A 26,972-nucleotide genomic window follows, 5' to 3' on the forward strand; every position below is an offset into this window, starting at 1 on the left:
GATTGCTCTTGCTCCTTCCTTGATCGTGTCCTGCATCAGCTCTGGTCCTCCTCCTGCCTTGTTCTGGCCCTGCTCTTTCATTGTTCCAGTCCTGCTCTGGTCCTGTTCCTGCCTTGATCCTAGTTCGTCACTGTGGTTCTGACCCTTGGCTCTGGTTCCTGACTCCAGTTCTGACTCTCTGGCTCCTAGTCCACTCAGCCTGGTTCTAACCAAAGAGCTGGACTGCTCTGGCACGGACATGACATTAAATGGCAATGTATAAGACAAGTAATATTATCATGCCTCTTGACACAGCCTTCATAAGAACCCAATGATCAAAGAAATGGAACAAGAAGTACACAGCAAGATCTTAAATGTTTAAACAATTTCCTATTTAGAGGAAGGATGGTCTCGTGGTTAATGGAGTATTAAATATTGTTTTGTATTTATTTGCATTGTTGTTACATCTAGACATATCAGCCAAGTAGGGCCCCACTGTGCTAAGCTTTGTACTTGTACAAACATACAGTAAATGACATCTATGCCCCCAAAGGTTTACAATCTAAACCAGGGATCGGCACCTTTTGGCACGTGGCCCGTCAGGGAAATCCACTGGCGAGCTGGGGCGGTTTGTTTACCGGCAGCGTCCGCACATCCCTTGGCCCACGCCGCTTCCCGCAGCCCCCATTGGCCTGGAACGGCGAACCGCGGCCAGTGGGAGCCACGATCAGCTGAACCTGCGGACGCTGCAGGTAAACAAAGCATCCCGGCCGGCCAATGGATTTCCCTAATGGGCTGCGTGCCAAAGGGTGCCGATCCCTGATCTAAACTAAGGCACTGGACTGGGATTCAGGGGATTTGGGTTCACTTGCTGCCACAAAATTCCTTGGGCAAGCCACTTAATGTCTCTCTGCCTCACTTCCCCAGAATGGGAAAAGAACCCTTCCTTTGTCTGTCTTATCTATTTAAATTGTGAACTCTTCAGGGCAAGGACTGTCTTTGACTATGCCTTTGTCCAGTGCCTGACACAATGAGGGCCTCAATCTCAGATGAGATCTCTGGAAGATATTGTAATCATGATAATAAATAATGGTGTTTGTAGATGTGGGGTCCTCAATGGAAAACTTGGGTTCTGAACTTGCCGAAGAGAAAACGCACCGGCAGATTTATTTAGTTTGGCTCAGTGATTGAAGTTTTATACCTTCTTTTGAAAAGAATTGTCTGCAGCATCAAGCCAGTGCTGAGAGAAGGTCAAACTGCAAACTTTGGACCTACATATGGACTTCCCCAAAGTCAAAGAATGTTCAGATAGTCACAACACACAGATGTGACAAAGAGGGTGGGCCAGGAGGGAAGACAAGAGAAGACTAGTAAATGTTCTCTTGCTTTGCATCTTTAAATCAGGACCTGATATTTTTCTAAAAACAATACACTCTGGTTCCACCACAGGTGACTATGCTTGATACAAGTATTACAGAGGAAAATTCTCTGGCTTGTGCTATGTAGAAGATCAGACCAGATGATGATAACGGTCCCTTCTGGCCTTAGACCAGTGGTGGGCAACCTGCGGGCCGCATGTGGCCCATCAGGGTAATTTGATTGCAGGCCGCGAGACATTTTGTTGATGTTGACCATCCACAGGTGCGGGCCCCCGCAGCTCCCAGGGGCCGTGGTTCGCTGTTCCCTGCCAATGGGAGTTGCGGGAAGCGGCAGGCAGCACGTCCCTGCGGCCCGCTGCTTCCCACAGCTTCCATTGGGAAGGAACATTGAACCGCGGCCACTTGGAGCTGCAGGGGCCATGCCTGTGGATGGTTAATGTCAGCAAAATGTCTCACGGACCACAGTCAGATTACCCTGATGGGCCGCAGGTTGCCCACCACTGCCTTAGACTCTATGGATCTATACTTGAAATATTTTTGCACAGATGAGCTGTGTGCCTGGCTGGTAGAGAGCTCAGCCTTGCCATTCAGCTCTATTCCCGACTGTATGTTTCCTAAGGTTTTCTCCAGTCTAAGTTTGGGGCTTTCTGCCATTTCCCTTGGGAGACCATTCTGCCACCGGATAGATCTCAGTGTTAGGAAGTTTTTCCTGATAGTCCTGATTTTTTTCTTGAATATTGCTCTGCGACTAATTCTAGTTTTTGCCTCTCCTACTCAGGGCCACAGTCCTTACCTCACCCCTCCCCGCTAGTGAGAGTAGATCTCAGGTGACAGGTTCATCCTGCTTCCTGGCTGGACCCCAGTGCTGAGAGAAGCCACCATGGATTTGGCAGCCAGCCGGTGAGGGCTCAGCATGTGTACACAGGGGCTACTCTAACAACAGTGGTGCGGCAAACACACCAGATTGCAACACCACTCAGTCAACTTTGGGCCAGCCACCCCCTGCCTCCAGGGCAACTGGACCAAAACTGCGCAGGGCTGCAACCCCCCCATGCCAGGTTGCATATTGTTCCATGGGTACGGGGCCCTCTCAGGTGGAGGGCCCAGGGCAAACTGCCTCTTTTGCCTCCCCCTCTGGGTGGCCCTGCCCCTACCACCTTGCCTAATTTCTCTCTCTCCTCGGTGTTTTAACTCTTCAGATATTTGCAGATTCTTAACATGTCTCCTCTCTATTCTCTCTTAGCTGAACCATGACTTTGGATCTTGAGGAAACAGGCAAAAACCCAAATATCTGAACCACCAAGACATGCATCTGTCTAAAGCGTGTAACCTCATAACCATATATCTCTAACCCAGCTACCTCTTTGGTCTGCCCCTTCTCGGTGTATATTATATCTTCACTTGTCTGTCATGCCTACCATTTAGGTAGTAAGGTGAGGGTAGTGGCTTTACAGACTATTTTGCAGAAGGTGTTCCATGCACATGGCGCGGCATGGAAGAAAGCCCAAAGGTGTTTGTGGGAGAAGCAGGCAAATGGGCATTACTGATGCAGCTGAGCAGGTACAGGAACAACTCACTAAGGGGCCCTGATCCTCTCCCATTGACTTCAGTGGTTCAGGGTCAAGCCCTAAGAATACAAGAGCAGATAAGCAGGGAGGGTCAGAGGAGTGAAGAGACCCAAAGCTGTAATGCTCGTGTAGCCCAAAAGAATTTGATTGCGACCCCAAACCAGGCAAAACTGAGAAGTTTTGTTTGCATTTTGTTTTAAGGGTTTGGGGATCATTGAAACCCCCAAATCTAGAGAAAATGTAAAAGGGTGTTATCTGAAACAAACAAACAATAAAAGTCCAGGGCATACCCCTGTGAACCGAACCCGCTGAATTTCATGCAGATCTAGTTATTGCTGGGTTTTAACAGATTCTCTTTAACCAGGCCATGGTCAGTTATCAGATGTCAATGGGATAAAAGGACCAGATGTGGCAATGTTAACATATTTTGTAGTGCATCATCAAAGTGATGTGCAGGGAAGAACAAAGGCATAATCCGACACTGAGGCATGTCTGCTTTGTTTCCACTGTAAACATTCTCCAGAGGAAGAATCTGGGTGCATTTAGTTCTCAGTGAGCATTTTTATGCATTTAAAAGAAATTGGCTTATGCCACTTGCTTACAGAAGACAACTGATGCACTCGCTACTGAGAAGCTGAGAAGCATTTCATTTCTCTGCTTGGCATCTTTAGTTCATTTTACATGCTGTTAAAAATCTGAGGGACTGTGTATCTCAGAGGACATTTAAAATGTAGCACACTTATTTTTAAACGAGAAGTGAGATCTTTGGACGACAACTTGTCTGGAGCCACACTGCTTCAAGCTGTCACGGGAGAGTATTTTTGTCCTGATAGTAACTTATAATTAGGTTTCTTTTTAGTGTGAAACTCTCCAGATCCACACACGTGCCTAAGAGCTGTCAAAATACATGAGGGCTTGATGGGAAGAAATCCAAAGCAGCATTGCACAGAAGGAGGTGTCATAGCTAGAGGTTTCTTTCTGTCTTTGAATAAGGACAGAAACAAGAAATTACTTTAGGGCCACACCTTGCAGTTGCCAGTCAGTCAATATACCCTTGGGTGTCTAATTATGCCCATTCCTATCTAACAGAATTGGGCTTTTGGCTGAGTCACTAGCTATTTCATAGCAACCTGTGGTGGAGGCAGTGGAAAATATTCTGCAACGGGTGTATCCCTGGAAATAATAGTCTACTTCTGCTGACATAAGGAGATTGGGGAAAACGGGAATTCTGTAGGACATCAGCAGAATGCATCGTAAAGTTATTGGTTCACAGTAGTCAAGTGGAAAAGACCCACTGTATCATTGAATCTGTCTCTCTGCACAAGAAATATATAGTCCCCAAGGAAAGATGTAATAGATATAAAATGTATTAAGAGGTGGGTGGGTGATAACTGACTGTCAATCTCTGAAGGGTGTCACATCATGGAAGGGGAGAGGGATTTAAGATAAAGAAGAGGATATAACTAGGACAAATAGAATAAGCTAGACAAAAGGCAGCTTGGTCTAGTAGATCGAACACTGGACTGGGCGTCAAGAGACCCAGGTTTGGGTTGGGTGGGTGACCTCCTTTCTGTCTTGTCTATTTAGATTGTAAGCTCTTCAGGGCAAGGACTTTCTCTCACTGTGTGTCTGTACGGCACCTAGTACAGTGGGGCCCCAGTTTCATGTGGGTCCTCTAGGCCAATGCTTCTCAAGCTATCTGAGGTGGGGGACTGGCAATTTTTTTTCCCCAATGTGCGCGCAGACCGGCAGCCGATGGCTCGTGGACCTGCACCAGTCCGCGGACCACCACTTTGAGTAGCACTGCTCTAGGTGCTCCCAGTTTGGACAAGATAATAGGGAAATGTACCCTGAATCTCAAGAAAACCTTCCAAAGGGTGAGGTTTATTTCATCATGGAATTGTCTCTCTGGCGAAGTGGTTGAAGCCCACTTACATGTTCCGTTGAAAACTGGACCAGAACAAGGACAAGAAAATAGCATGGAAAGGAAGATCCTACCTTCGTGGGTGCTGGAGAAGGAAGTGGGAACTTGTGATTGGTGGGAATAAACAGGCAAGCAGAAATCTTTGCAAGCCTGTCCTATTGGTTGAGGACAGCCAGGGTATGTTCTTAGCAGCAGGTGGTTTATTAATGCAGACAAAACCTAATGTCCAGCAGTCCCTTTGTCACACAATTGCACAGCCACTGTGGGGACACTGTCAGAGAACACAGGTTACACGCCGCATTTTAATTCAAGGCAGCTAAACAGCTGCTTACCCCGTTCCTGAAGGCAGATATTCAATTAGGCTGACTCCGGAGTGCAAACCTTTGGTTGACATTAACAGCTCTTATTTATTCTGAAGCTAATATTCAGGGCATCCGTCTGTGTGATTGCACTGAATTGTTTGGGGGAGCAGTCCAACATGGTACCCCAATTAAAGATGAACACATATCTTTTTCTCAACCGTAAATCGCAGCGGCAGTCCATGTAGATCATCCTTGCCATGGGACCTTAGGCCACCCTGCTCTTGAGTATTTGTGTCACAGAAGCAGCTAGAAGGTGCAGTGGTCATCAGGACGCCATTGCGCTTGGTGCTGTGCAAACACATAGTAAAAGGCAGCCCCTGCCCCCAAAGAGCTTACAGTCTGAAACAGATAAGGCAAACAGAGGCAGCTGAAAAGACTTCCCCAACATTTTACAGCAGGTCAGAACCAGGGCTAGAACTCAGGTCTCTTGGCTGCTTTAGGCACCTCTGCTGCTTGCCAGGTTAAAACATCATCACTACAAGCCCCTGAGAGCCAGGCTGCAAGTGCCCTCCATCCTCACCTGCCCACTGTGGTTTGATTAGGTGGGGAGACCAAGAAGAAGCAATCCCCCTTGAGCAGCTGCACAAGGGTCACTCCAAATCACAGTCCCTGCTCTCCGGGAGCTCCAGGCCAACTCCTGCTCACCTTTCCCCCAAGATAAGAGGGAACAAGCTGCTTAATTTTGGTGGAAAGAGCAAACCGCTCACTCCCTGTGCACAAGCAGCAGCTCTGGAAGACATTATGCCTCCCTGAATCGTAGCCACCCCATCAGTCCACTGGGGCTGTACAATTCCCTTGGAAGGGCTCTCTGGAACCACCTCTCAGGTAGTTGAAAGCAGCTATCAAATCCCTCCTCATTCTTCTCTTCTGCAGACTAAACAATCCCAGTTCCCTCAACCTCTCCTCATAAGTCATGTGTTCCAGACCCCTAATCATTTTTGTTGCCCTTCGCTGGACTCTCTCCAATTTATCCACATCCTTCTTGTAGTGTGGGGCCCAAAACTGGACACAGTACTCCAGATGAGGCCTCACCAATGTCGAATAGAGGCGAACGATCACGTCCCTCAATCTGCTCGCTATGCCCCTACTTATACATCCCAAAATGCCATTGGCCTTCTTGGCAACAAGGGCACACTGCTGACTCATATCCAGCTTCTCATCCACTGTAACCCCTAGGTCCTTTTCCGCAGAACTGCTGCCTAGCCATTCGGTCCCTAGTCTGTAGCTGTGCATTGGGTTCTTCCGTCCTAAGTGTAGGACCCTGAATGGGTCATGAATGGGTATAAACTGTTCAGGAAGGACAGGCGGGGGAGAAAGGTTGGAGGAGTTGCACTGATTGCTCAGAGCTCCAGTATGAAACTAGAGAAAAGCCTGTTGAGAGTCTTTGGGTTAAGCTGAGAGGCGAGAGCAACAAGGATGATGTCCTATGGTGGGCGTCTGCTATAGACCACCAGACCAGGAGGATGAGGTAGACGAGGTTTTCTTTGGACAACTAACAGAAGTTTGCAGATCGCAGGCCCTGGTTCTCATGGGGGACTTCAATCACGGTGGCATCTGCTGGGAGAGCAACACAGCAGACAGATTGACAGCTGTTTCTCAATTCTGTGGGTGGTATTGCATGGCCATTCTTAGTTGGTGGAGCAATTTGTCTGGTTAATTCCGATAACGAACGAGACTCTGGCATGCTAACTAGTTATGTGACCCCAGAGGCGTCCAACTTCTTAGAGGGACAAGTGGCACAGACAATCCAGGAAGTTTTTGGAGAGTGTTGGGGACAACTTCCTGGTGCAAGTGCTGGAGGAACCAACTAGGAGCCAGGCTCCTCTTGACCTGCTGCTCACAAACAGGGAAGAATTGGTAGGGGAAGTAGAAGTGGGTGGCAACCTGGGCAGCACTGACCATGCGATAGTCGAGTTCAGGATCTTGACAAAAGGAAGAAAGGAGAGCAGCAGAATACAGACCTGGACTTCAGAAAAGCAGACTTTGACTCCCTCAGGGAACTGATGGGCAGGATCCCCTGGGAGGCTAATATACGGGGGAAAAGAGTCCAGGAGAGTTGGATGTATTTTAAAGAAGCCTTAGTGAGGGCACAGGAACAAACCATCCCAATGTGCAGAAAGAATAGCAAATATGGCAGGCAACCAGTTTGGCTTAATAGAGAAATCTTCGGTGAGCTTAAACACAAAAAGGAAGCTGACAAGAAGGGGAAACTTGGACAGATGACTAGGGAGGAGTATAAAAATATTGCTCGAGCATGCAGGGGTGTAATCAGGAAGGCCAAGGCACAATTGGAGTGGCAGCTAGCAAGGGATGTGAAGGGTAACAAGAAGGGTTTCTACAGGTATGTCAGCAACAACAAGAAGGTCAGGGAAAGTGTGGGACCCTTACTGAATGGGGGAGGCAACCTAGTGACAGATGATGTGGAAAAAGCTGAAGAACTTAATGCTTTTTTGCCTCAGTCTTCACAGACAAGGTCAGCTCCCAGACTGCTGCAGTGGGCAGCACAGTATGGGGAGGACGTGAGCAGCCTTCAGTGGTGAAAGAACAGGTTAGGACTACTTAGAAAAGCTGGATGTGCACAAGTCCATGGGTCCAGATCTAATGCATCCGAGGGTGCTGAGGGAGTTGGCCATTATCTTTGAAAACACGTGGTATTGGTCATTATCTTTGAAAACTCATGGTATTGGCAAAGATACGAAGCTGGGGGGAGAGGTAGATACGCTGGAGGGTAGGGACCAGAGTGACCTCAACAAAGTGGAGGATTGGGCCAAAATAAATCTGATGAGGTTCAACAAGGACAAGTGCAGAGTCCTGCACTTAGGATAGAAGAATCCCATGCACTGTTACAGCCTGGGGACCAACTGCTAAGAGGCAGTTCAGCAGAAAAGGACCTGGGGATTACAGTGGATGAGAAGCTGGATATGAGTCAACAGTGTGTCCTTGTTGGCAAGAAGGCTAACGGCATAGTGGGTTGCATTTATTGGAGCATTGCCAGCAGATCAAGGGAAGTGATTATTCCCATCTATTCGGCAGTGGTGAGGCCACATCTGGAGTATTGCATCCAGTTTTGGGCCCCCCACTACAGAAAGGATGTGGACAAATTGGAGAGAGTCCAGCGGAGAGCAACTAAAATAATTAGGGGGCTGGGGCACATGACTTATGAGGAGAGGCTGAAGGAACTGAGCTTATTTAGTCTGCACAAGAGAAGATTGAGGGGGATTTGATAGCAGCCTTCAACTACCTGAAGGGACGTTCCCAAGAGGATGGAGCCAGGCTGTTCCCAGTGGTGGCAGATGACAAAGCAAGGAGCAATGGTCTTAAGTTGTAGTGGGAGAGGTCTAAGCTGGATATTATGAAAAACTATTTCACTAGGAGGTTGGTGAAGCACTGAAATGGATTACCTAGAGAGGTGGTGGAATCTCTATCCTTAGAGGTTTTTAAGGCCCGGCTTGACAAAGCCCTGGCTGGGATGATTTAGTTGGAAGTTGTCCCCAACACTTTGAGCAGGGGGTTGGACAAGATGAGCTCCTGAGGTCTCTTCCAACCCTAATCTTCTGTGATAAGTCTAGACAACCTGGCAATAGAAATTCTTGTGCCTTATCTATACTAATGCCCCAACATTGCTACCTCTAATGGAGCTTCACAAGGGGGTAGTGAACAAGTTGGAGATTCCGAAATCAAGTATCATGTAGACACAACCAAAGAGCAAACTTTAATGTATTTAGATGGGGGCCTGCAAAATTATTTTTCATTGTTTTCACCACTCTAAACATGTAATCAATTCATGTCCACAATGATCCACATTACTACCAGCCTGAGGATTCTGGGGAGGGCTGACAAGATGCATCCCAGACTTAACTGACATTTGACATAAAAAGTGGGTGTGCATTTGTGTTAAAGGTTTGTTGTCTCCCCCTGCAACCTTCTGTAGCAGGAGTGTAGCCTAGGGCCTTGTTCCTTTCAACCCTTGGCATCAGGCGTACATCAGTTTGCCTTTCCTAGGCTATCTTCTTGAGGAAAATGGCTAGAGAATCATGCTTTTGAAAACTACATTTTTAGTCTGAGACTTTTAAAGCCACCTTAATGTTAATGGGAAGCCTATGGGGGTGGGGAACGGGTGTCTCTAAATTCCGTAGGTAGCTTTGTAGATCTCAGTTGCAGTTCCCTCAAATCAGGAGAGAGGGTATGAACTTCACTGGACTCAAAAGCTGGCTCTGAGAACTGTAACAGAGAGAGTGGGCATGGTGAGTATCTTAAACCAGTTGGTGGTTGAGCTCCAGATATTTTTTCTAAAGATCTTTCAGCTGCTGACACATACAGCAAGGTTCTAATACCCTTTAAGCTGCTCAGGGATGTGATCTGATTTAAATGTTTGAGAGGCTCATTCATCAGCTGCTGTGGTTGATTAAAATCTTCCCCAACAGCAGCATCACTCTGGCTTCTATTTATGCAGATAACAGCACAGAACAACATTTCTGAAGTCTTCATTTTCAGTAGAAATTCTAGTTTGGCCATTATTTATCGGTGATATTATTGTGTTGGAATTTGAAAGTAGATAACTAATGACTAGGAAAGTTATTTACCTCCAGGTCTTGTATCAAGGGCAGAAGAGCTTGATAGTAATCTAGGACCAAGAGACCACCTCTCCCGTTATGTCCCATCATGGCAGATCAGGAAGTTGATTAGGCTGACTGGCTGTACAATCAAAATTTCTGTGGGAACTGGCCTTTTCCTCTTCAAAGACCTCTTCTCTATGGAGCCCTGCTGCTGGAGATGTCTGGTGTTCCCTTGTATGCATCGTCAAGGCCCTTTCTCCTAGAGCTGATTGGGACATTTTATTTTCCCCATGAAAAATTTTGACAAAAAAAGAATGATTTTTCTTAGAAATTTTTCAAGTTTTCATCCAAAACATGAAAACCAAAAATTTCAATTTGCGGTTTTCAGACAGCCCTCTCCCTGCCCATCCCAAAAACGTTGAAAATGGACATTTCATGGGGAATAGGCATTTTAATGAAAAACTCATTTTCTATGGGGGGGAGAAAAAAAATCTCTTGGTGGAAAACTTTCAACCACAACTACTTTTCTATAGAGGGGCACTGAGATTTAGTCATTTCAGTCTAGCTTTTCACATCTGCTCTTCCCTTTCATTTTTGGAAAGTAAGTTGGGGGCAAAAAGCCAATTTTTTGTTCCCTTGAGTGGCTGGTTCCCCATGTGCTTTCAGACCAGCTCTGTGTTTTTCACTGTCATTGTAACTCTTGTACAATGCCAGTGCATTATTACTATGGGTGTTCTGTTAAACAGGGGGCACATTCTGCCACCCTGAGTCACAGTGAATAATACTTCATAAAAAGCCCAATTCATTTTTTCACAGTAAGTTGCTACTCAACCTGAGTAAGGTGGAAAAATCTGATCCTACAATAAACATGATTTTTAGGGAGTAAGTTACTCACTGTAAGTGCAGCAGAATCTGGGCCAAAATGAGAGTCAGATTGTGATACCCTTACTTGGGTTGAATGGTACTTCACGCCCCACGGATTTCAATAGGACTTTCTAAGCAATATACTACTACTCAGCATACATAAGGGTGGCAGAACCTGGCCCTAACTGCAGGCCTAGATCATGATAGCCTTATTTACAGAACTCCCCCCCACCCCCCCGTTGATGTTAGGCTATTAGTGGTGTATGGTAGTTTGTTTTCACTGTGAGTGCAGAAGTGCTAACAAACTGGCCCTTTTGCATTACTTGTTCCAATCAGAAAAAAAATGAAAACCGTTAGTCCCCCTTTGAAGGATCTGGATTTTCCTGTCTCTAATCCTACATCTCTTTTGGGATTGATGACTAATTTGCACTAGTCATCTCTATAAGCTATTTAAAAAGAACTAGTTCTCAAAACTCACAATCACTTAAAATGCTTAATGCTTTCAAGCTTACTGACATTTGAGAATGCTGAAGCAAATCCAGAAACTATTTTTTTTTCCAGCTAAGTACATTGATTCGTATAGCTGTAAACACAATATCAGCAGCCTGCTAAGAATACATGCAGGCCTGATCCAAAGCCCGCTGAAGTCAATGGGATCTTTTCATTCCCTTAAACAGCAGAAGCCAATACTCATCAGCAAGTGTATGGTCTGATCAGAATCTTCTGTTGCCTCTCTGGTTTTTGGCTCGATGATAGTCATATTAATTGAAACAACACTTCTAGATTCTGTTTACTCTGGATCCCCCAAAGAAGAGGAAAAAGATAATTCATTCCTGAAAGGGAATTTCCGTAGGCAGTTGATAAGCCAAAAAAACTGACACAACATAAAGCAATCAGTACTAAATACCCTGCCAACAACCATAGATATTTAAAACAAATCAGTATTGCAGAGGAAGCTTGCACTGCTGGTGCTAGGCTCAGATCTTACAGGTCATGTCCAAAGACAAAGTTGCAGGGTCATTAGGCAGGTGTCCATAATGCACACATTTTGCAGGGGGAGAAGGAGAGAACTCTACGGCTCTTCACACTGGAGGGATAAGCACCAAGTTTTCATTTTCTTATGGACTGGGGGAGTGGAAACCCCAACACAATGCCCACAGAGCAGGCAGGCCATTTGTCCATTTTTAAGCCGGGCAGTCCTGCTTTTGTCTGGTTTGGTCCTTGTTCAGTACTGCTGCAAAACCAGATGTGGTTTTTTCTGGTATCAGGCATGGAAGATGCCATTTTGAAGAGCATGCTGCTCTGCCCCCACCTACATGATCCCACCCCCATTGGCATGACCTCACACGGGGCATGTGACATCACACAAACAGGGACAGGATCATTCAAATGCCATCCGGAAGTACTGGAATGTCCAGTATTGTCGGATGCTTTAGTGGCCTCCCTACCACCGAGCCATGAGCGCTATTGCTTACGATAGATAAAATGATAGCAATCACACCAGACAGGAATGCTACCATCAAAACTACACATCAGTCTCCAGTCTAACCTTCTCTGTTGCTTTTTCCCCAGTTCAGAGTTTTCCAAGGCATTCACTTTTTGAACTGATATTGCACTTGCTCGGTCTGTGCCTGATGGTGATTTTATTTATTCATTCACTTAATTAACTTGAGGGAAAGCCCTTCAAACCACTTTGAGGCAGAGGGGATTAACAAACAGATATACACGTTTCCCATCGTAAAAGATTCAGAGCACTTTCTTCTTTGTGGAGATAACTCACACGTGGATTCATAGATTCCAAGGCCAGAAGGGATTATTGTGAGCATCTAGTCTGATCTTCTATAGCCCAGGCCACAAAGACACGGCCCGTAGGGGACTGAACCCCAAAACCTCAGCATTAATAACACGCTGCTCTAGCCAACTGAGCTAACCAGCCAGCTGTGCATAAGTATACAGGTTTGAGTTCCTGCTGTGTTACTTCGGTTGTATATCAGTGTAGCTCTTTGTGGTACACAGAGAAAGGATGGCCTAATGACCTGGGAGTTAGGAGACCCAGGTTCGACCCCATCCTCTGCCACAAATATTCTGTGTGATCTTGGGCAAGTCATAGCCTCTCTGTGCCACACTTTCCCCTCTATAAAGTGGAAATAATAGCACTGAAGGCCGTGAGGTGCTCAGATAATACAGAGGCTACATAGGTATGTAAGGGGGAAAAAAAAAACTATGGGCTTGCCTACATGGTGTCTCAGTAAATTCCAGTGTGCACTGACTGGCCTGAGTGGACTCTGCTGGTTTGCATTAAAGTTCTCTAGCGTACCTTAACAGAGTGCTGTTTGAAACAGAACTATAGTTACACACACAAGGGAACTTTTAGTGCACACCAGCAGGGTCCACATGGGCCAGTTAGTGCACACTGGTATTTACACCCCTCCTAGCACAGACTGAAACGCCCTGTAGATAAGCCCTGTATCTCTGCTGACCAGATAGTAACAATGGAATCACACGGTGCTGAAGCAGGCCTTACATAAGCAGTGTGCATTTTGCTACATTTTGGAAAAAAACAGGTTCAATCCAACAAAGTTATGAGCTTTGGAATGAGGGGTAAACACGTGCAGTATCAGGATGCCAGGGAGCAGGCTTGGGCTCCTTTTCGACCCTCTTCCTCCCTTTCACGGGCACTGTGGGAAAGGGAAGCTCCATAGTAGCCTTTTCAAAAGGCAATTTTTTAACTGGACATTTAATTTGTTTGTGTTTCACCAAGGGAGTTGTTTTGTGGTTTGCATTACAAAACTCATGATCAAATCAATATAGTGAAACTGGTTGGAATTAAATCCCTGGTCATTTTGGATTTAGCTAGCGGTCAATCCTTGGCCGATTGCTATTTTTGTTGTGTATGTTACTAACCTAATTGCTAGTTATTTTTCTGAGCTCATGCTATCTGTGGAAGTAATAGCTGCTCTCTGTGATTTAAGAAGACTGACATCCCTTAACGCGCTAATAAATCCATCTAGTTTAATGCAACATTAATATCGCACAGGTCAGCAGACAAAATCTGACTCCTTCTTAAAACACAGAGAGCAGCTATTACTTCCACAGATAGCATGAGCTCAGAAAAATAATTTTCTCTCTTCAGTGGCTCTCAAACTTTTGTACTGGTGATCCCTTTCACATAGCAAGCCTCTGAGTGAGACCCCCCTTATAAACTATAAACACTTTTTCATATATTTAACACCATAATAAATGCCGGAGGCAAAGCGGGGTTTGGGGTAGAGGCTGACAGCTCGCAACCCCCCAGTTTGAGAACACCTCCTAGCTTATTTGTGTATGTCAGGCCTACCATGTCTTCTGCTTTCCCCAGTGGACTACTGCTTTTAGGCTCTTTCTACTGAGATTCAACCAGGTTTTTTTTTTTGTTCTTCCTGGTGCTGGGCTCTGGACTCAGTGCAAGTGAATTTCATGAGCACTAAAAGCGATGTGTGAGTTAAGAAATAGTCCTAGAACTGAAATATTTCAAAACAATCTCCTCCTCCAACAGTTCCCACCAGATTCTCTCATGAGACCTAATTCTGCACGGCTATTAAATGACTTGACGTGTCTGCCTTTCCCACTGGCATTGTCTCGGTTAATTAACTGGTAGGACTAATGTCAACCAGTCCTAAATCTCAAACCCTCTCCTTGTGCCGGAGCGATGAGGAAGAATTGTAAGTGTGGCACAGAAATGCACGCAGTGCTCTCCAGTTTGGGTTTTCTGTCCGTCTAACTTTAAAAGTGGGGAATGCACATTTCTAATGGTTTGTGCCTGATCTCTGCAAATTTACAATCTACTGCTGTTCTAAAGGGTTGGCAACTGTGATATCCACATCTGTAATCTAACTCAGATACTATGATGATGGATGCCAAAATAAGAACAGATGGAGAGAGCTTCCAATCAGCAGTATCTAGGTGCTGTGAGGCCTGAAGTCCAGGGTTAAGGTTCGGGGTTTTTTTCTTAAAAAACCCTCAGTTGCACAGGCTGTATTGTGTGCTCCTGGCTCATCCTCCTATCTGCTCACATGAGAAGAACTGTCATCACATGGTAGGGTTCCCAACTTGCTAATTTCTGAAAATCATACCCCCCTGCCCTGCCTTATCCCCTGAGACCCCACCCCTTGGTCTGTGTCTTCCCCCCAAGGCCCTGCCCCCTGCTTTGCCTCTTCCCCGGGGCCCACCCCTGCTCTGCCTCTTCCCTTGAAGCCCTGCCCCTGCTCTGCCTCTTCACCCAGGCCCTGCCCCCGCTCGCTCCTCCCCTTCCCTCCCCTCCGCCCCGTCGCTTGCTCCTCTTCCCCCGCTCCCTTCCTCGTGCCTCATCGCTGGATCCTCTCCACCTCCCATCCCCGCCCAACTGGGCTCCCTCTGCTTTGGGCCTGGGACTGGAGCTGCAGCCTGCCACGGAATCTGCTGCCTGCCTGCCTGCCCACAAGACGCCAGTGGGAGGCGGCCCCGACTGAGCACGAGCGGGCACGACTTGGTGACCCGGCGCCTCCCCGCTGCCCGCAGTAACCGGGCTTTTCATGTCCAGTCATCGCATCTGACCGGACACTGCCAGGTCCCCTTTTCAACCAGCCTTTCCGGTTGAAAACCAGGCACCTGGCAACCCTACCGCATGAATGGTACAGCTGTAATCCCAGGAATTCATGACGGCAGTACAGGGCATTGCAGAGTGACAAAAACTGCTCCACAGCTGAGGCTGATGCTACTGTAGCTTCTCATTATAAGACTTGACACCTGCCCGGTATTGAGGTATCCAGTGGTGAAGTAAAAAGAAAAGGAGGACTTGTGGCACCTTAGAAACTAACAGATTTATTTGAGCATAAGCTTTCGTGAGCTACAGCTCACTTCATCGGATGCATTCAGTGGAAAATACATGGGGGAGATTTATATACACAGAGAACATGAAACAATGGGTGTTACCATACACACTGTAACGAGAGCGATCAGGTAAGGTGAGCTATTACCAGCAGGAGAGCCGGAGGGGGGTGTGGGGCGGCTTTTGTAGTGATAATCAAGGTGGGCCATTTCCAGCAGTTGACAAGAACGTGTGAGGAGCAGTGTGGGGGGTAGTTTTCCTTTTTGTAATGACACATCCACTCCCAGTCTTTATTCAAGCCTAAATTAATTGTACCCAGTTTGCAAATTAATTCCAATTCAGCAGTCTCTCCTTGGAGATATAATTAACTTTGGCTTGAATAAAGACTGGGAGTGGATGTGTCATTACACAAAGTAAAACTATTTCCCCTTGTTTATTCCCCCCCACCACCCCACTGTTCTTGTCAACTGCTGGAAATGGCCCACCTTGATTATCACTGCAAAAGGTCCCCCTGCCCCCGCGCCCCCCACCGCTGGTAATAGCTCACCTTTCCTGATCACTCTTGTTACAGTCTGTATGGTAACACCCATTGTTTCATGTTCTCTGTGTATATAAAATCTCCCCACTGTATTTTCCACTGTATGCATCCAATGAAGTGAGCTGTAGCTCACAAAAGCTTATGCGCAAATAAATTTGTTAGTCTCTAAGGTGCCACAAGTACTCCTTTTCTTTTTGAGGATACAGACTAACAGGGCTGTTACTCTGAAAAGTGAAGTAGTTAACAGAAAATTAATGGCACTTTGCACCTCTGTGTGTCCCACTCATGACCTTCCCTGATACCCACCTGGTGTGGATCCTGGTATTTGTGTCATATATAGGTTCACAGGCCCTAGTCAATAGGCATTTATTAAGGAAAACAGCAAGAAGCTACAAAAGATCAGGCTTTCCTCAGCACTTTCAGCTCCACAGTCTCTCTTTGTTTCCGTAACAGCATGTAAATATCATCACAACTAGTTTCAGAGTAGCAGCCGTGTTAGTCTGTATTCACAAAAAGAAAAGGAGTACTTGTGGCACCTTAGAGACTAACAAATTTATTTGAGCGTAAGCTTTCGTGAGCTACAGCTCACTTCATCAGATGCATCCCCACTGTATTTTCCACTGAATGCATTCGATGAAGTGAGCTGTAGCTCACGAAAGCTTATGCTCAAATAAATTGGGTAGTCTCTAAGGTGCCACAAGTCCTCCTTTTCTTATCACAACTAGAGGTTCTCTGCCATGGAGCTAGGCCCAGCCCACTGCATTTCTCCTGCTTCCCAAGTATTTTTGTTGGAGGAGGTAGTTAGAGAAACGGGGGGGGGGGGGGAAGGAATTAGAAAAGTTAATCAAAGTTGTTGGCCCTTTGGCCCAAGCACTTAGCCAATACTCAGGGCTTTGCATCATTTTTTTCTGTTAAGAGAGGAAATTGATGACACAAGTCCATGATATACTTGGTGTAATCTTGTTTATTTAACACACTCCCCCCCCGCAAAAAAATACAGAAAATCTTGTTTCCCAGAACACAGTCGCAAGACAACAGCAGCTAGTTTTCTTGCTCCAAAATCCCCTTGTCTGCCACTCCAACAAACTCTGTGCCTAAGAATCTCTTCTCTGTTTCCTCTCAGGGTCACACTCACAACTTACTCTGCTGTGTTCCCTGCCTCCAACAGCCCCCTCTCCTACAAATCAATATCCTATCTTGGTGGCCTTAATTTGAAGCCCCAAAGATGCAGAGGTCAGGCCAAATGAGGCAGGGCCTTAATTTTTCCTGCGGTCAGAAATAGTTGTAGCATTTTTGTGTACTCCCGGCGCTGCAAATCCCAGTGGGTTCAAAAATCAGGAGTCAGGGCCGAGAAGTTGTAAGATTGAATTTAAAATGATGGGGGAAAAAATGTAGTGTCCTTCTCTGTTTTGAGCCTTTAGGAGGTCACATTTTTAAGCTCTTCTCTGCACTCAAAGAGGGTGAGAATTTTTTTTAATGAAAGCTAAGATTTTCATGTCACTGCTTGACTCCAGGGGCTGGGACTTCAGGTAAACCAAAGAATCTGTAACAAAACCAGGAGAGTTGGCAACACTGATTTGGATTGAAGTGACTCACTCGTTCCTGTGTTACAAACAAGGGTGTGTGAACTTAAAGAGGGAATTATGTTGCCAAATGTTTCTGGTTCATTTTGCCCATTCCCATGCCACCAAACAGTCATGGTCTCCAAAAAGTTTGTGAAAATAGGAATTTGGCAGTAAGAATACGGGAAACTGCAAAATATTTGTGCCTCTCTCCATTTCACTGCTACTTCCCAACCTCTGTCGATTTGTCGTATCCACCTGCTGTCTCTTGTTTTAGATTTTAAATTCTCTGTGGCAAGGGCTACCGTTTTGTTATATGCTTGTACAGCAACTAGCAGAATGATGCAGCACCTTGCATAAATAACAATAATCCCATGATTTTAGAATGGAAAAAAACCTGATCCAAAATGGGCCCATTGGTGTCATTTTTGCAATCTCCAATTCACAGCGAAATGAAAAATGCCTCAAATGTGGTGCATTGCAAATATTATGCGCATCCCTAGTTATTACAAATATGAGCTTAGAACAGAACATGCAAATGTACTTCCAAAAAAACAAAAAAAACCATAATTATATGATTCGTTATTTTGGCTCCTTCCCTCCCTGTGCTTGGCCTATGAAGCATGTATGGGTAAAGAAAGTAAATTGGTATACCCATAAGTAAGCTCTCAAGAGCTAAATGTAGAGAGTATCACCCTGGCTTTAATAAGGAGACTAAAATAATAACAGGCATTTTTCACCCTGTGACATTTAAGAGGGAATAACATTAAAGGCCTAGAGATCTGTCTGTGGTTCATCAGTATTTGCATTTTTAAATTGTTTTTACATAAGGCTAGGGGGCTTGAATTAAACAGGAGCCCTGCTATTCTTTTTTCTGTGTTACATCAGCTTTTGCATTAGTTTACTCTCCACCGTTCAGAAGGCACCAAGTCTGGGAACTTTAAAGCTACTTCAGGTTAGGTTGGTGCCCTAAAGTGACATATTATGCAAGCAAGTAAGCGCTACGTATTTCTTAACCCCAATAGGAATTTTTGCTCTGTCCTCTATTGCTCAGGTTCCATAGGGCGGTGAATGTAATTAAGACCAATGGAAAAGTTCAGCTGGTTAACGTTCCATCAGTCGTACATGAACTAAGGCTAAAGACTTACAGTTTTATGCTTTATGTCTTAACCTTTAAATATATTAAGTGATTTTTTTTCCCTTGGGGAAGGTCCCTATGCAGCATACAAATGCACTAATACACACAGACAAATCAATATTTTGCTCCTCCATTTTCCACATGAGGCTACCTTTGAGGGCAGACTCTGAGATATAATGGTGGCCAAAGACAACACTGAGACACATTTTGCTGGGAAGAGAAAAGGGGTCATCAGCTGAAAGCCGCGGCTTGAGATATTATGATCTGCTGTGGTGTATCTTGAAAACTGTCAGTGCTTTCTCTTCTGTAAGAAACAAAGCAAGTGAGGGGTAAAGAACCAAGTGATGACTTGCCAAGGATTACGCATGGCAGATAGTTAGGGCAAGAGGAATAGCAGAAAGGACCAGTGCTCTACTTGTTACTAACTGGCACCAATAACACAGGAGAGGCCTGGCGGAAGAAGTAAGCCTGATTCTTCCCTCATTGTGGGCGATCATGCCATGATCCTATATTGCCATGCAGGGGAATAAGGGTAAGTAAGGAATCCCTGCACAGCCTCTGATCATAGGCTGGGCATAGTGGTGAGCAGAGGCTGCATGCCTGATACTTCCCCATTCTGTGGGCCGGGAGAGAGTGGAGCCATGGCTTCCCCTCGACCATGTATTGGTCAGCAGAGAAAAGAGGAGCTGCAAGTAACTTTCCTAGCCAGAGCAAGGGCAGAGATAGGGAGGAATTCTTACTGAGTCATAATTCCTTCATGAGGCTCGAAGGCCCCTCACCTGTGTATCCCTAATAACAGCACAAACACATGTCATTTATCATAAAAAGTCAGTGGCGTTCCAGCAGCAGACAATTTATTTGGCCCATTCGATGTTCATGGCGATTTCATTTATATGCTAGATACACCTCTTCAGTGTAGTCTCAGCTAATGATAATTTATGTTTTAAAGCCAACTGGTCAGCTTCACACCTGTAACTATCTCAAAATAAAAACAACGAGGAGTCCTTGTGGCACCTTAGAGACTAACCAATTTATCTGGGCATAAGCTTTCGTGGGCTAAAACCCCCTTCAACATATGCATGGAGCGGAAAATACAGTAGAGAGGTATAAACACACAGCATATGAAAAGATGGGAGTTGCCTTACCAAATTGGGGGGGGTCAGTGCTAACGAGCTGTCAAGGTTCCTTCCCCACTCTGAACTCTAGGGTACAGATGTGGGGACCTGCATGAGCTTACCTCCTAAGCTTACTTTTACCAGCTTAGGTTAAAACTTCCCCAAGGTACAAACTATTTTACCATTTGCCCTTGGACTTCCACTGCCACCACCAAATGTTTATCTGGGTTTATTTAGTAGGAAAGCGTTGTTTGGAAACGTCTTTCCCCCAAAATCCTCCCAACCCTTGTACCCCACTTCCTGGGGAAGGTTTGGTAAAAATCCTCACCAATTTGCATAGGTGACCACAGACCCAAACCCTTGGATCTTAAGAACAATGAAAACAGCATTCAGTTTCTGAAAAGAAGGATTTTAATAGAAGTAAAAAAGAATCACCTCTGTAAAATCAGGATGGTAAATACCTTACAGGGTAATTAGATTAAAAACATAGAGAATCCCTCTAGGCAAAACCTTAAGTTACAAAAAGACACACAGACAGGAATATCCATTCTATTCAGCACAACTTAATTTCTCAGCCATTTAAAGAAATCATAATCTAACGCATATCTAGCTAGATTACTTACTAAGTTCTAAGACTCCATTCCTGTTCCGTCCCCGGCAAAAACATCACACAGACAGACACAGACCCTTTGTTTTTCTCCCTCCTCCCAGCTTTTGAAAGTATCTTGTCTCCTCCTTGGTCATTGTGGTCAGGTGCCAGCGAGGTTATCCTAGCTTCTTAACCCTTTACAGGTGAAAGGGTTTTTCCTCTGGCTAGGAGGGATTTTAAAGGTGTTTACCCTTCTCTTTATATTTATGACACGAGCCAATTCAATTAAGGTGGAAGTAGGCTAGTCTCAACAGTTGACAAGAAAGGAGGAAAAATCACTTTTGTAGTGCTAATGAGTTCAATGTAATCAAGGTGGCCCATTTCAAACTGTCGACAGGGTGTGAGTATCAGTGGGGGATATATATAGGTATAGATATAGAGATATAGATATAGGACATGCTGGATGAACCTAAGCCCATTAAACTGAACAGTTGGCACTGCATCCTGAGCACCCTGACAGATTTCCCAGGACGGCTACCTCAGAAAAGGATGACCTAGGAAAACTTGGACATGTGGCAGCCCTTGTCCATGGTGCATATCTCCCCTTTTGGTGTAGGGAGAGCTAGCGTGGTGCCTGACCCTGGCCACGGTGCATCATGGGACATGTAGTCTGGCTGGGAGCCCAATTCATAGAGAAGAATGGGGACATGAGGCAATAAAACTACAACTGCAGCCGCAATCCGCATCAAAATATTTTGCTCTTCAGATGGAATATTTTGGTTTTTCAATGAAGAACCAAAAACTTTCTGTGGAAAGCAGAGACTTTAAACAAATCATTACAAAAATTTAGTTAAAACCCTGTGTGATGTTACACTCCATGTTCTTCACTGAAATATGGTTTTGATCTGAATATGCCATAACTAAGATATACTTTATGCAAGATGGCTCATGTAAGCTATCATGGGAAAGGTTATGATCTCCTGAATGTCATTATCCAATTTCAGGGTAGCAGCCATGTTAGTCTGTATTTGCAAAAAGAAAAGGAGTACTTGTGGCACCTTAGAGACTAATTTATTATCCAATTTGTATGCATGTATCATTTCTGTATCTGAAGTTAGCAATATTGACTAGGTAACAATTACAACCGTGTGTGTACTTGGAGAAACGCCCACCAGACAGTGAGCAATCAGCCTTAATGGGCCATTAGAAAAAGACAATCAGTCTTTGAAGATGTGGCTCTCCTGTCTTCCTGGAGTTCCTTCCTGTGGACATTGCAAATAAACTTGGTTTCATAGTTGCTTTGACACTGCAAGATCAGGTGATAAGATCACCTGATACAAAATACCACCTTGGACAGTGCTGGCACTTTTCCTCTGTAGGGGGATGCGGATCAAACAAAGGTTTCCTGCATAGGTAAATCCTTTTTAAGTCTGGTGAGGGGGTTAATCTGGACTCTCCTCCATTGCCTACCCAAGAAGAAAGACTGTGGAAAGTACCTGAAGGGACAAAGGAACTAACCTGAGGGGAAAAGCAGGGGTGAGTCCAGACTGAGACAGGGGTCCAGTCTGTCAGAAGAAATAACTGGAACTCTAAGCTACATAAATTGTGCAACTTGCCTAAAATAACATTTAGGGTGAGAAATTATTTCTTGAAACCAGTCTCTTTAAGATCTTAAGTTTAGTATGCGTGTTTTATTTTACTTGCTCAGTAATCGGCTTTGTTCTGTAAGCTATCCCTTATAATCACTTAAAATCTGCCTTTCCTAGTTAACAAGTTTGTTTTGTTTATTATTAAACCCAGTTTGTGCAATTTCTAACTGGGGGAGGCAAGAAGTTGTGCATATCTCTCTTCACATTGAGGGAGAGGGCAAATTTTTATGAGCTTGCGGTGTGCAGATCTTTCTATACAGTGCAAGACAGTATTATTTTGGGTTTATTCCCCAAAGGGGGTGTGCATGTGAATGCTGGGTGAATCCTCTCATACAGAGCTGACTTCAATCTGTGTCTGCAGCTGGGTGTGGCCCTATCTGTGTGTGTGTGCTGCAAGAGGCCGGAGAGCCTAATTCAGTAAAACAGGGGGAGGGAATCCAGGCTGGTGGAGCAGGAGGGGCTCAGTGAAACCCCATTATATCAGATAGCATCCCAGAAGGGGTATCTAACCCATCACACCTCAATTTTCCATCCTACAGATTTGCCAGAAAATTTTCAACCAACCCTGGGAACAAATTTTTCACAAAAAAGTCCCATTTTTCTGCTAGCTCTCATCACAATAAACTGCCTGAGTAAACTGGGAATGTATTTACACAAGGATCTTGATTCAAAACATGGCCCTTGATGATGTCAGAGGTCCACCAAGATAATACAATTAGCACATGGACAGAAATCCTTTGTTATTATAATTTATCAGTTGTATTACTGTAGCACTTTGAGGCCTGCCTGAGATCAGGGCCCCCTTATGCTATCTGCTGTACAAACTCACAGTAAAGGACAGCCCTTGCCACAAAGAATTTACAGTCTGAATAGACAAGACTGACAAGAGTGGGAAGTAGTACAAAAAGGAAGAGAAAGTAACTTGCCCAGCATGTCCGTGGAAAAGCTGGGAAGAGAGCTTATGTCTCCTTATTCCCACTACAGAGCCTCAGCCACTATAGCACACTATCTCTCAAAACCACAATTCTATATTTTCCCCTTAATTCCTAGTTTAAATCCAGCTATATAGGGGTAGATTAATTTTATGCTATTTAGGACTAGAAATGATCATGTTATACTAACTAGAAGGCTGTTCCTTTAAACCACATCTGCAAAGGTTTCAGACTAGCAGCTCATGTTAGTCTGTATCCGCAAAAAGAACAGGAGGACTTGTGGCACCTTAGAGACTAACACATTTATTAGAGCATAAGCTTTCATGGGCTACAGCCCACTTCATCGGCTGCATAGAATGGAACATATAGTAAGAAGATATATATATACATACAGAGTAAGGTGGAAGTTGTGTCTATATATATATCTTCTTACTATATGTTCCATTCTATGCAGCCGATGAAGTGGGCTGTAGCCCACGTAAGCTTATGCGCTAATAAATTTGTTCGTCTCTAAGGTGCCACAAGTCCTCCTGTTCTATCTGCAAAGGTCGATTCACTCAAATGATTTGAATCTGTTGGAAGTTTTGGTTTATGTCATGAAACATTCAGCTAATGAAAATGGTGCAACCCCTGATCTCTCTATTGCTTACCATGCAGAATTAGGAGTCTCAAAAGCAAATTCTTTACTATAATATAAAGTAAGCTGCTTCTCAATTTACATTACAGTACGTCTGGAAAGCTTCGACCTCCTGCCTTTTTAGATAGAAAGAGAAAATGTAGCTTAGCAGATGCACACTACACTTGATCCTTATACATATTTTCAGTTAAAAAGTTCTTCTTTCTATAAGCCAAGTTTAATTTCATTTAAAAACCAGACCAGGTTTCCTGCAGTCTTCATTTCCATTTTTAGTACTTCATTTTAATTTTTATTACAGTAAAATGATAGAAAACTTCACAAATCAAACTAACAAAATGCAGCAGGAGGTTCTTCTTTTTTCAGCTAGACTAAACCCAATGGCACATAACATCTAAGGAGGTAGGAGAGAAAACAGAAAAAATAAATAAATAGGAAGAAAGTAAAGGAAAGGGGTAAATTTGTCGGTTTCCCCCTAGATTTTCTCTTAAGGGAACATACCACTTTACACCATTTGTTTGTTTGCTTTTTCCCCCTCTCTTTCTTACAATAATTTGCAAAAGAACCCCATGTACATAGAAACTTAGATGCCTCCACAGAATGCAGCAATGCAAAAGTGTATAGTTGTGACTTTCTAGGCCTGTTGAATCCAATGCAACATGGAGGAAGAGATTGTTCCATCTCTTACAAGTACCTGCCTAAAAAGCCATCAGCAAAAGTTGCGTTAGCATGCAGTTATTCGGTCCACATTCTTCAAAGCTCAAGTGCCCATTATTGCCAGAGCGCAGCATTTAAAAATGATCTGTCAGGTCTACAAAAATCGTCAGATTATTTTAAAAATCTCATGATTTTTAAACCAATGTATTTGGGGCTCTTTTTAATGATTTTTGAACCGTTAGTGTACACTCTCAACATACGTTCAAGCTGTTCTCCACAATCATGACCGCTGAAAACTAAACTTTTTTAAAAAATAAATATTGACATTCTCACATATTAATTTGACTCCAGGAGCTGGGACATTAAAAAAAAAACACAACCCAATAATTGCAAGACTTGCAATAAAATAACAAGAATTGGCAATACTGACTACCTCAAGATTCATGGAAAGGTTTTTTTTTTCTGGCGGACTTAGGAGGAGGAGAGAAAAAAAAGCCATCAAATTAGAGGCTTTGAATGAAAACGCCAGAGAACATTCAACTAGAATGTGTCGCTATAAGAAACATTTTTTCTCTGACTGAGGCATGATGGGAGTGACCAGGTATTGCCTTTATTGTGAGTGACTGTACAAGTCTGGGTTGTCAGCTAATGATCACCCAGGGCTCTCTGTTCAACTGTTATTGTCGGAGTTGTTGGAAGTGCAATAATAGACTCATCCTGTCATCTTCAGCCAAAGTGCCAAGCATCTGTGGAAAAACAATCACGGACTTCCTACATGTCAGCACTAATTTCATGGGGGGGATCACAAGGTTATTGTAGGGAGGGGCCGCGGTACTGCTACCCTTACTTCTCTGCTGCTGCTGGTGGCGGTGCTGCCTTCAGAGTTGGGGAGCAGCGGTTGCTGGCCAGGAGCCCAGCTCTGAAGGCAGAGCTGCTGCCAGCAGCAACTCAGAAATAAGGATGGCATGGTCTGGTATTGCCCCCTTTACTTCTATGCTGCTGCCTGCAGGGCCGGGCCCTCAGTCAGCAGCCACCACTCTCTGGCCTCCCAGCTCTGAAGGGAGCAATGCAGAAGTAAGGGTGGCATGGTCTGGTATTGTCACCCTTACTTCTGCACTGCTGCTGGTGAGGCGCTGCCTTCAAGAGGTGGGCGCCAGGCCAACAGCTGCCACTCTCCGGCCTCCCAGCTCTGAAGGCAGTGCAGAATTAAGGGTGGCAATACCATGACCCCCCTAAAACAACCTTGTGACCCCCCCACAACTCCTTTTTGGGTCAGGACCCCCAATTTGAGGAGGAGACCAGATTTCATGGTCTGTGACACGTTTTTCCTGGCCACGAATTTGGTAGGGCCCTACCAATAAGGGTGTGTCTTTACTGTGTTTAAAAACGGGTGGGAGCAAGTCTCAGAGCCTGGGTCTACAGACTTAGGCTCATGCTACGGCACAAAAAACGTCTGTGTAGATGTTCAAGCTCAGGCTCTGAAGCTCAGGGAGGTGGATGGGCTTCAGTGTCTGAGCTGCAATGGCTAGACTGCCGTGTTTTTAGTGCCATAGTGCAAGCCCCACAAGCCTGAATCTGTAGACCCGGACTTTTGAGACTCGCTGACGAGATGCAGTGTAGACACAACCTAGGAGCCTTTCCGTTAACTTCAGTGGGAGCTGGATTGAGCCATAAGTGAATGTAGGTTCAATAAGCATGTACGCATTGGAAATCATGGGAAAAGACCCTGAAGGTGGTAACGTGACACACATATGTGTTTGTCCTAGATTTAATAATTTTATTAAGATGATGTTAAAATAAAAGAAATGGTACAGAGTTTAAGCGTAGACATTTCCGGTTATCAGGGAATAAGGTACAGATTATCAAGGGGTGCAAAATTCGGTTTAGGATCGGATGGCGTAAGGAATACATAATCTGTAATATCCCCGATGGAGGTAAAGGTTAACTGGTCAAAGTACAGACATTGAGATATGAGGGTATCTTGTTCATATAATGGCTATGTGCAGGTGTGGAGTATAATGAATGGATACGATGATGAGGATGGATTTACCCTCATTTGGTGAGATTTAATGTTCAGTGAGTTTATGGTTCCAGTTCATATGGTCCAATGGAAAAAGTCTCTCAGTCCCTTTCTCGTAGTTGATGCACGATGTCGTTCTGACTCACGCCTCCTGGTACTGTCAGTGGCCGGTGACGTATTCGATGTAGATGTCCCTGGACCATTGGATGGTGTCCGAGACCATGAGGAGCCACATGAGCCGTGCGTAGCGTTGACCGATTCCATAGGTCCGCAGCACAAGCTCGTTGCAGGGATCCCAGGCGCCCAGGGCTCCGACGATCAGGGCTTCCATCTGCACCTTGTAGCCCTTCGTTCTCAGGGTGTCAGCCAGGGGGGCGTATTTTTCCAGCTTACGAGCTCGGGCTTCGTGGAAGGCCGGGGTCCTGTTCTCAAAGGAGACCGTGACGTCGATGAGGATGATCTTTTTCTGGGCCTCATCGGTGACTACCACGTCAGGTCACAACTGGCTGCCAGTACTGGGATGGCGCAGTTCACAGAGACCTCCCCCAGATGCGGTGTGATGGCTTTCACCAGGGGGTTCTGGATGGCATTGTGGTGCAGCTGCCAGGCTCTGAAGTGGGGCTTGCAGCTGCACAGGACATGGGGCAGGGTCTCGCTGGA

Source organism: Natator depressus, chromosome 2 (genome assembly GCF_965152275.1).
Source record: "Natator depressus isolate rNatDep1 chromosome 2, rNatDep2.hap1, whole genome shotgun sequence".
In the NCBI taxonomy this organism is placed as follows: Eukaryota; Metazoa; Chordata; order Testudines; family Cheloniidae; genus Natator; species Natator depressus.